This window comes from Cajanus cajan, chromosome 11, assembly GCF_000230855.2.
Source record: "Cajanus cajan strain Asha chromosome 11, NIPB_CcT2T_4, whole genome shotgun sequence".
NCBI classification, from domain to species: domain Eukaryota; kingdom Viridiplantae; phylum Streptophyta; class Magnoliopsida; order Fabales; family Fabaceae; genus Cajanus; species Cajanus cajan.
In genome coordinates, this window is record NC_138527.1 from 1956061 (window position 1) to 1968013 (window position 11953).

Consider the following 11953-nt stretch of genomic DNA (forward strand, 5'->3'; position numbering starts at 1 on the left):
AAATAATAAAAATTCGTACATTACAAATCACTTATATATATATATATATATATATATATATATATATATGATTAAGAAATAACTTATTTAAGATATATTATATAATAAGTTTTTATATAATAAGATCTTAATTATAATTAACATTAAACATTCAATGAATTCGAATAATGATATGTTTTAAGAAATAACTTCTTTAAGATCTTATATAATAATTTTTAGAGATTTAATGAATTGAGTAAAATTTATATTAAAGATAATATATAATTAAGATTTGTAAGTTATTGATTAAATGAACATGGTGATTTAGTGAGTAAAATTATTTAAACTACTTAAAAATTTTAAGTTGAGTCTTTACAAATTTTCAAGATTATTTAGAGATTAAAATGAAGATATTGTATATGTTAGAAACTAAAATAAAATAAAAGTGTTTAGTTAGGCTAGTAAAAAAAAGGAGACACTTGATACCTCTTAATTTTTAAAAGATAAATAAAAAATAAATTAAAATAATAGTTGTGAGTAATTACTTTAAAAAATATATCAACGATTATTATTATTTTTAAAAAATTGAAGAATATAATAGATTTAACGGACCATACACGTTTTGGTGAGTGGAGAGTGGTGGAGCTGCTTACTACATTTGCAATTAAAAGGACTATACTACATATAATTCAATTCAAATAAATAATACTTAATATACCACTTTTAAATTTAATTAGAAAATATATAAATGATTGAAAGATCAAATTAATTATATATGATATTCATTACTTGATGTCCAAATTATTTGATATATCAATATGTTTTATAACACCTTAAAAAATGATTTTAAAAGAACATTTAGTACACAAAAAATTGTTTTATACTTAAGAATTATAATTCATAAAATTTATAAATTTCAAAAATCATAATTTTTTTTAGAAATAATTAAAGTCTGTTTAGTTATCATCAATAACAGATCCATGAATTTTTTTTAGTAAGGACAAAAAAAATAGGCTATACTATGTTTGCAAATTAAAAATATAATAAGTTTTCTTTTTATAGAAATATATTGCATTAAATAAATAAAGATAATGAGATTTTTTTATTGCATCGTAATTTTTCTTTTAACATGAGAAGATTAAGATTAAGATTTACCATTATTAGAAGATTAGGATTTCAAAATTAAAATTAGATGAGAAGATCTCAAATTAAACATTATAATGAGATAAAATGCAATTTACCTAAGGTAAAATATATTTTTATTATCTTTTCATTTTTATTTATTATAAAATAATTAGAATATTTAATTTAACATCATTAAAAAAATAATCATTATAAAATTTATTCTTTTTTAATTTAATTATTTATTATAATACATTTTAGTTACCGTATTTACCAAAAAATTATTTTTAATTAAAATATATTTTAGAATTTTAGTAATTTAGTTAATTCATTATCATTCACTCACTTGATTAAAAAGTGATAAAATTAATTAATTTTTAATTAATTTAATAAAATAAAAAATTTAAAATATATATCTAAAATTTGTAACAATTTCTTAAATACAAATATTTAATTAATTAATTTTAATATATACTAAATTTAATATTAGAAAATTTATAAATATTTTAGTTATAATTTTTATTATCTTTTGATTTAATATTGGATTTCTTTTGATTATGAAATATATTTACCTGGATTTGAGTTATGATTGTTATAATCTTTTTGATTTAATATTGAATTTTATTTATTATAAAACAAAATAAATAAAATCTAAAATCTAGACTCTTGATAGCTATAGCAGTGTGTATCTAGACTCTAATATATATAGCATATTTTAAAGCTATAATATAGGTAACTTACTTACGGAAATTTTCGTAGGTAACTTATCTCCGGAAATTTCTGTAGATAAATTATCTCCGGAAATTTCCATAGATAACTTATCTACGGAAATTTCCGTAGATAACTTATCTACAGAAATTTCCATAGATAATTATTAATATTTTAATTTAATCAATTAAACTAAAAAATACAATTATTTGTAAAAAAAACTGACGCACAATCGGTTACTTTCATATTTTATTTGAACAATCCATTTGTTTATTTTCTTCACTTTTTTTATAGAAAAAAAAATATAAAACTCACCTGCATAATTAATTTCTACACAATCCAATTCAAGAAATACCACTATTCTACGTTATTTCTTCTCCCGCTGTCCCTTCCCTCACATTTTTCGTACTTCACACCTCAACCGTCCATACTCAACACAATCCAACGACACTCATCATCAATCCGCGTGACTCCCTCTCATTGGCTAAAATCCCCTCCTCTATCCCACTAACTCAAACTTTCCCAACACACTTTCACTCTCTTCTCATATTTTCTCACTCACCGGAACTCTCTTTCAACGCTTCTCGAACCTTCCGTTCCACGTCCATGGCAGGTCGCGGCAAAACCCTAGGATCCAGCGCCGCCAAGAAAGCCACCTCCCGGAGCAGCAAGGCCGGCCTCCAATTCGCGCACCGAGGTAATTTCCTCTTCGCGCGCGTCGTCAGATCTAGGTTTTCGAAGCTCAATTTGAGGAATAATCAATTATCTGTTTTCGAGCGATTGAATCGAATGTGTTGCGTTTGGTGTTTCTATTAGGTTTTGGAGTTGGCTGGAAACGCTGTGAGAGATAACAAGAAGACGCGAATTGTGCCTCGTCACATTCAATTGGCGGTGAGGAACGACGAGGAATTGAGCAAGCTTCTCGGTGACTTCACAATCGCTAATGGCGGTGTGATGCCGAATATTCACAATCTCTTGCTGCCTAAGAAGGCTGGTGGATCGTCGAAGGGTGCTGCTGCTGACGACGACTCTTGAGTACGATTTGGATTTCACGAACTGCTACTGAATTTGGATATGGATGCTAATCGTGATTCTGATTTATCTCACTGTTTTTCAGGTAGCGTTGTGAATATAATTTTGGAAATTTGAATTACTATTATTATTTTGTTGTTGTTGATTTTCAATATTGATGTAGCCTTCGATCTCTGATTGGTATTTATAAAATGAGTTTCTTGCTGATGGTATCATTTTGGTTTTTACTTTGGAACTTGTTTGAATGGGAACTTAGATGGGAATTTTGGAGTGTTCGATTGGTTTCGTTTGTGTTTGAGATGCTTCCAGCATTTAGAAATAAGTAGGGCGTTATTTTGGATTTGTTAACTTTTGGCTTTTGAAAATGCTTCATAAGCTTAGTTTTTTAAGCATTATAGATTTTTGAACTATTAGATAATTACCGATCCAAATTTTAAAACTATGTTCTCTGAGAAGTAAGAGGTGCAAAGAAAGCCACATGAATGTTGACTTCTTTGTTTCAGTGAGGAGCATTTTAATGTCCATTACTCCATCGAGTTTCTGACGGTACTTCTTTGATTAATAACATGATACTTTATGCCTGTTCCACCTTTCAAATAAGATGCCTATGCACTAAAACATATGTGTTTAGTTATTTACTAAAATTTGCGTTTAGATATCACTTGAGTCCTTTACATGGTTTATTGGTGTGGGATATAGGATATTAAGGAAACTACAATGTCAAGGGCTAGGTTTATGGTTTTGGATGGATATCAATAGTGGAACTTGGTTGTTTCAAGGTTTATTGAGCATGTATCAAGGTAATGATGGTTTGCTGGGAAGAAAGGAATGATGCTAATGGAGTAATGGACCAAAATATCTGTGATATTTGGCTGCTATAAAATGTGTTTTAATTATAAAGGTTAATGGATATATGGGTTTTGTGGAAGGACACAACTTAGATGTAGTTCCATAGGTACTTTTGGTGCTGTTGTCTAATAAGAATTGGACTTTTACCTTGGTAATTTACATGATAAAGGTTTCCATTACATGTCAACGTGGATTATTGAGGTGAAATTTCAATTCTTATTAGAGAACAAAATGAATTGGACCTATGGAATTGCATACAAGTTTTTTCCTTTGTGGATTGCCCAAGGAAGAACCTATTACTGCTTTCAAATAAGGAGTTCTCTATGGAATCTATGATGATTTCTAGTCTCCAGATCTTGGAATAATTCTGAATTATGATATTATTTACTAGTAAATATGCATCTATGATAAAATTAATAATAATATGATGAGGGAAGACATCTTTGAACTCAGTAGTAGGTAAAATTAGTAATAGTATGGTAAGGTGAGGACGGAAACTAGAAAACAAAATATTGAATAAAATGAGTTTTGTTGAATTGAAGAGAGCTTGAGCTATTATAGAACTGAAAGAAAGAAACCAGAGCTTAATTCAAGTTCCCCAGCTCTGTAATTCCTTTTGGCATTGCTGGATTCAATCCATCTATCCCTTAATCCAGACAAGGATTTATTCTCTTAACTACTTGGACTCATTTTCATGCAAGTCCTATTTTCATTTTTCTTACTTCATCTCAGCAATGAATTTTACCTTTTGGACAAGTCTTTTAAGAAATCAATCCTTTGTATGGACTTCAATTCTAGGAAGGATTAATATGAATGATTTACTTCAAATATGAAAACCTGTAAGAGATTTATATCTTGACTGTGTGATGTGCAGATTGAGTTCTGAAACTAATTCTCATTTATCTCATATTGTACTTTGATTGTCTGTACTGTATAGTGTTTGCTAAACAGGAATCTATAATTTTGCAGGTTGTGAAGAAGGGTGATACTATTTTTATTGGTCAATACCTGTTTACAGGAAGTGAAACAACCTCAGTGTGGCTAGAGGTAATTTAGTCTTGGATGGACTAGTTCTATCTTCTATGCTTGTGCAAATAGATCATTTTAATTATTTTGAAATTATAGGGTTTAGATAGGGAAAGTTTGTCACAGACGAATTTTTACACTATTGGACTACAGGAAAGGTCAACATTGAGCTCCCTACTTTACAAATTGGTCTTGCATGGTCAACATTGATCTTTCATAGTTGCTTGTACTCTATTCATGTTATTACATCACTAGTAACATCACTAGTACAAAAGAGGTGTACTACGTCGGATATTTTAGGCTTTTTACGTCAGAAAACGTACCGACGTAGAAGCGGGAGACGTAAATTTTACGTCGGGGCTTCAAATCCGACGTAAATTTACGTCGGAAATTACGAAACCCGACGTAAAAAAGTCGTAAAAAAACAAAAAAAAAAAAACTTAAGAACGCAGGTAGAACGGGCCGTTCTGCTTGGAGAACGGCCTGTTCTGCTTGGAGAACGGCCCGTTCTGCTTGGAGAACGGCCCGTTCTGCTTGGAGAACGGCTCGTTCTGCTTGGAGAACGGCCCGTTCTCCAAGCAGAACAGCCGTTCTGCTTGCAGAACAGGCCGTTCTGCTTGCAGAACAAGCCATTCTGCTTCGTAGAATAACAACAACAAAAACGTCCACTACCTACACAAATAAAACAACCAAAAAATCGAATAAAATAGATAACCAGAGTAGCAATGCTAAGTAGAAAAGTGCTAACGAAACCTTGTTTCATACCTGAGGAGCAGCAACAATGTGCAAATGAGTAACAAAGAGTTCATCCCTCTGCAAAAAACAAGAAAACGATTCAGTAACAAAGAAGAGGGAGAGGGTTTACAGAGAAAAAAATGAAAAGTGATGAAAAGTGAATGCGCGCGGTGTGCCTCGCGCTCTCTTATTCAAATTTGCGTCTTTTTTACGTCGGACCTGGTAGGGTGCGACGTAAATTGGACTTTTTACGTCAGACCTTCCCAGGTGCGACGTAGATTGGACTTTTTATGTCGGACCTTACCAGGTGCGACGTAAAAAAGTTCGCAAAAATTACAAAAATGTCACCGCATTTTTTTTACGTTGGATTTTCGTATTTCCGACGTAAAAGGGGTGACGTAATATGCTTATTTTCTACTAGTGCATGTCTCCTTCTAGTTTGTTCAACTATAAATAATCCTAAATGTCATTTTCCTTCAATTATAAGCTGAGGCATTTTCTAAAGTTGAGAGAGGACCCTTATACCTCTGCTTCACTAGTTTGTTTTATTACATTTTTACTCTATCATACATATATATGTTGTATTAGCATATTAAGTTTGTAGTAGCCACAACAACAACAGTAGTCTTAATAGAGTGTTAAAATCTGATTTGATCCAATAACATTGCAGCAACTGATCCTAATAACCACAAATTGAGAAACCAAGAACCAATAACCACAAAATATGACTGCATGTGAAAACTGAATTGCACCAATATATGCTATATGTGGTAATCGATTACAAGAAATGGGTAATCGATTACCAGAGAACCTGTTAAAAAGTCAATTTCGAACATATGATTTTCATACATGTAATCGATTACCAGACTCTTAAAACAATAGTTTCCTCATTAAAGACGCCCAGTTTGTGAGGGATTCAACCCAGTTAGTGACGGATTTTATCCGTCGCAAATTGTGACGGAATTATGGCGTCGCAAATTGTGACGGATTCTACTCAATAATAGGCATCACAGTTTGTGACGGATTTTCTTCGTCGCAAATTGTGACGGATTCGTTCATCATAATTTGTGAGGGACTCACATACCTCTCAATCTCTCTCAAATTGCGAAGGGTATAATCCCTCACAAATTGCGACGGATTTTTATTAATTTCTAAACATTTATTGTTATAAATTAGTGACGGAAATTATACTGTTTGTGATGCCTTAATTCCGTCACTAATTGTGACGGAGAAAATAATCCGTCACTAAATATTTTGTGACGCCAAATTTTGTGACGGAATCATTTCCGTCACAAATTCCGTCACTAATTTATTTGTGACGGATTTTATGAAGATTAGTGACGGATTTGTTCCCTCTCTAATTTTAATTTTTCTAGTAGTGCTAGTTAAATAATTTAAAATAATTTAAAATAATCAATTTTATCACACAACAATAAAGAAATACTAATAGTTAAGAAAAATACATTTGTACTCTTCATATTAGAAAGAGAGAGGATGTTATAATTCTTTTTTCGCTTAAGATATCACATCTCTTCTATCAATAAAATTTAAATATAAAAATTTATTTAAAAATAAAGTTATCATAAGTTATAAATATGTATTATAAATATGGATCAAAATAAATAAGAAATTTTAAAAAATTCATATACTCTAATTAAAAAAATGCCTAAAATCCAATTGTAAAAAAAACCACTAAATATTTTTTCACATAAATAACTATTGGTATTAATTATGTAGGAGTGCATATAAATATTTTTTTTATTATAAATTAATGTCTTGCTTTACAAAAAAAAGAAAATGCGATTGATACTCAACAACAATAATATCATCACTTTTAAGCAATTTATAATTTTTTTTAAGTTTTCTTTAGCGACCGAATATAATTCTATCGCTAATTTTAACTAATATTTAGCAACCAAATTCAATTTCATCGCTAATTTTAACTAATTTTTAGTGACTGAATTAAATTTTGTCGTTAATTTTAACTAATATTTAGCGACTAAATTCAATTCCGTCGCTATTTTTAACTAATATCTAGCGATCGAATAGAATTTCATCGCTAATTTAACTAATATTTAGCGACCGAATTGAATTCTATCGCTAAAAAAATCAAAATTTCTTATTTAGCAAACGAATTCAATTCCATCGCTAATTTTAACTGATACCATCTTAGATTAATTGATTTAAGTCTAACTCAACCCTACAAAATCGGCTTGTAAGGTAAGGGTTGTTTTTTATTTATATATTATTCAATTACTTAATTTCTAGTTGATGTGAGACTTGGGTTTTTCCCAATAATTTCATTCAAGGCAAGACAACAAGAACCAGTAAAGGCTTAAGGGTTGCCTTAGTACCCATAATCCTCATATATACCCATATTGAGAGACAAATCCACTCTCCCTCTTACGTAGAAAACATTCCTATGACAAAGTTCCAAGTGAAGCTTCCCTTGTTAACCTCCTTTTCACTTTCTCCCTTTTTTTTTTTCCTCTTTTCCTCCCTTCTCTAGGTTTTCTAATGACTGACTCTAAAGTCCTTCTTCTTCCTTCTTTTTATAAGGTTAGTTTTATCAACTCATTCTCACTATTCAACTCCTATTACTTCTTATTATTAGCTTAACATTATATTTTATTTGAGGTTATTTATAAATAAAATAATTCAAATAATATTTATCTCATATATATATAGGAGGATCTATTCACTTCAAGAGCAAGTCTACCTAGACTTATTTCATTCAATAACTCATGTTATCAAATTTAAATGATCCAGTCATTGAATTTAAAGTTCTTAATGCATAGATTAAGTCTGTAAATTTTTAAAAAAAATTGAAAACTATTTGATACTTTGTTTTATTAATTCAAATCAACGTATAAAATATTTTTATGATTCTCCTTCAATTTGAATTAATGAAACAAAATATCAAATAATTTTTAAATTTTTTAAAAATTTGCAGAGACTTAATTTATGCATTAAGAACTTTAATTTCAACGACTGAATTGGTAAAATTTGATATAAAACATGAGTTATCAAACAGAATCAATTTTGGTAAACTTACTCTTGAAATAAACGGATCCTATATTATATATATGTGTGTGTATGTGTGTATGTATGCATACTTGTGTACGCACATGTATAATATCCGACGTATAAAAACATGGTAATTAATTTATGAAAAAGATAATATTTACATATTACTATAGATATAATAAATATTTGAGATAAACTTACATATAATAAGATAAAATAGAAATAGGGTAATATGCTATATATAGTTTAGATATAAGATATCTTTATGGAAAACTTGTCAAAAAGTAAAATAATTATCTTTAATTTGAAATATAACTAATATTCAAGCAATTATGCTTGAAATCTAAATAAATAATTAAGATGAAACAATTTGATATATAATTTGAAGATAAACGAATATAAAATTTCTTGATATAAATAAGATAATAAACTAAACAAATATATAAAATAAAAACTAAGATAAGATAGTTTTAAATATAGTCAACTCATAACATAAAACATTTAATTCCCCTTAATAATATTATTAATACTAATAGTACGAAAATATAATACAATTATCATACATAAGGTTCTAAAATAAAGTGTTGTTGTATTCTATTTTAATTATTAGAGATTTTGGGATGTTACAATGAAGTAGAAAAATAGGTTTTCTCAATACAGGGTTTCTTGCACGAGCTCCACCATTTTCTCTTGCTTTAGTAAGTCTTGATGTTCCTCATGGCTTTCTTTAAATAGGCTAAGAAGTATCCGTTGGAGATAGAAGCTTTTGGTAGTAAGTAAAAAGTAACTTCTAAAAAAGTACATACCAGATGAACATTTTTTATAGCCTAGAAATCATTTTGAAAATCCATTCTAATGTGTCATTCTGATGACATATTCTAATGGTACTTTCTGATGTTCATTCTAATCTCCCATTCTTTTATGTGTGCTCATCATTTAGTTGGCTCCATCGTTTATCTTAATGAGGATCCTTTATAGACATTTTGATCATTCGGAGGTTGATGTAGGTTTGGTCGGCGATATATCCTTGGCTCAGAAATCGTCTTGATGCTTTATTTAAAAGCTTTGTTAAGGATATGCATCATAAATCGTCATGCATTATTTTCAAGTTAGTTTTCATTCTGATGCATATATGTTGATTGTTCCATTCTAAGGATCACTTCAAAAGAGGATCTTAATTTCTAACTGGAAAACACATGACTCATTAATATATCACTCTGATGCAGCCATTATAACAGCTTCATTTTGGTGTATTCCATTTTTAAATGTATCTTATAAATCAGACCTTTATGATGACTTGATACTGGATTTGGACTAAGTTATCAAATATAATCATGGAAATAAGCTTTACAAGGTTCTTCTAATCTTTTTAATTTGGAAGCCATCATTTTGAACTGTATTCTGATCTACTTCATTATTAACTTTGAGTATTCACTAAAATACTTAGTAGAAAAATTAGTCTTGATATATATTTTTACATATTTCTTATAATTTGGATATCTAAGTGTTTGTCATAATTTAAACCACTTAAGATCTGGATCAACATTTTCAAAACTAGACCAGTCGTCATTTAATTGGTTAGACACTTTCATGGTTCAACTATAGTTAAACTGTAATTAAATTAGTATTAATAAAATAATAATAAAATCATTTGTATCGTGATATTCTATACTGTGAACATTCATGTAAATTCTTAAATTCTTTCTTGTACAACATTCAATCGTTCGCCTCACAATAAATAATTTAAATTTCTTAAAAATAAGTATTATATGATAAAAATAAATAAATAAATAAATAAGGTGGAAAAACAAAGAATTTCTTAAAAGAAATTTATATTGAGTGAGACCAAAACACTTGTTCTATAATCAAGGAAGACCACCAACCTTAATGAAGATTTATAGGCCTGAGCACGGGTCGGGTTCGGACGGGTTCGGGTCAAAAATATTTAGCCCAATCCAAACCGACCAAAAAAAAAATTAACCCATTTTCGATTGTAACAGTGTTTCGAGTTTATCGGGTTCGGGTTTGTCGGGTCTCGGATTAACTAGGTCGGTTTAGTCGGATTGAGTCATATTGGGCCCTATTTTTATTTGTTTTTTTTCAAAATCTAAACAATAAAAAAAGATAACAACAATGGAGGAGAGAGGGATAGCGAAGCCACTGTGGTAAGGGACAGCGCGGGAGTCGCCGCAGTTGGAGACGATGATTTTGTCCTGTGTGATGGCAGTGATGACCGCGGTGGATCTGACAGCGTCACAGTGAGGAGTACGAAGCTCGCAGCAGCAAGCATAGGTGTGTTCGTTCTAGCTGCAGCGATGAACCTCGTCGTCCATGTGAGCGAAACTGTTCTCCCTGTGCTAGGGTTCATTCGAGTGATGTCATTCGCTGGAGCCTCGCGGTCCAGCGCGCGAAGGCTTCACTTAACATGGGTGAGGAGGACGTGGTGGTTGGGTGCTGCAGGGGGATGATCCTGACGGGACGGGTAGCGGTAGGATTTCTAGTTTCTACTGGTGTGAGCACAAGGTTTCGCGATGCTTAGGTTTCTACTCTCGCAGTGCTAGGGTTTGTAGTTTCTACTGGCGTGAGCGGCAGTTAGGGTTTCTAGTTTGTGAGTAGAAGAGAAGGTTTCCCGTAGCAGGGGCTTAGGATTTTTAGTTTTACTCTCACGATGCTAGCTTTACAAGAATAAATAACATACCTTTTAATTGTTTTGGGTCGGTCGGGTATGGATACCGACGGGTTCAAATATTTTAACCTGAACTCAACCAACATAACCCATTACAAACCGAGTCTAACAACCTGCAAAACTGGAAAAACCAAAAATAATCGGCCGAACTAAGAAACTCACCGCAGAAATTTTCGGATTCGGGGTGAAATTTTCTTCTCACGCCTAATTTATAGTACTGATAAACCAACCTGAGAAATATTAGAATTGCACCCCAAAATAGTAGGAACAAAAAGATTTGAAAAGATGTGTTAACTCGTGTTTGGATTTTGCAATAAAGGAATGCAGCTAAGTAAAACTCTAGTTTTAATTATGATAAAACCCAAAAAAATATTATAAAAAACACTAAATCGAAGTTTTATTGATCATATTCTATGGCCATAATATTATGCATGGAATTACTAAGAGAACAAGATTTTATTCCCCTGCGATATATGGGTCAGTAAATAACTTTTATAACATTTGTTATTTAGAATTTATTAATAAATTAAATAATTTTTTATTTTGATATTTGTATATATTTTAATAAAATAAATTAAAAAAAATAATTATATTTATATTCTCTTGTGCATGACTTGTTAGCATTGTTTGTGTGATGATAAAAGAAACAAAAATATACACTATATTTTGGATTATCGTTCAATCAAAAATCTTTGTGTGTAATAAATTTATTGATTTTCTTTAAAAAAAATACTTAAAAATTTTGTGTGTATATATATATATATATATATATATATATCATAATTTGTA

General features: G+C 30.2%; 1 long non-coding RNA gene across 1 annotated transcript; it reads left to right on the forward strand.

Annotated features, from left to right (window-relative positions):
* Positions 1–2272: 2272 nt before the first annotated feature.
* LOC114914965 (uncharacterized) lies at positions 2273–5921 on the forward strand. The gene is made up of 3 exons (XR_014430831.1): positions 2273–2506; positions 2626–2926; positions 4660–5921. It is a non-coding gene; the product is annotated as an uncharacterized LOC114914965 (long non-coding RNA).
* Positions 5922–11953: the final 6032 nt, after the last annotated feature.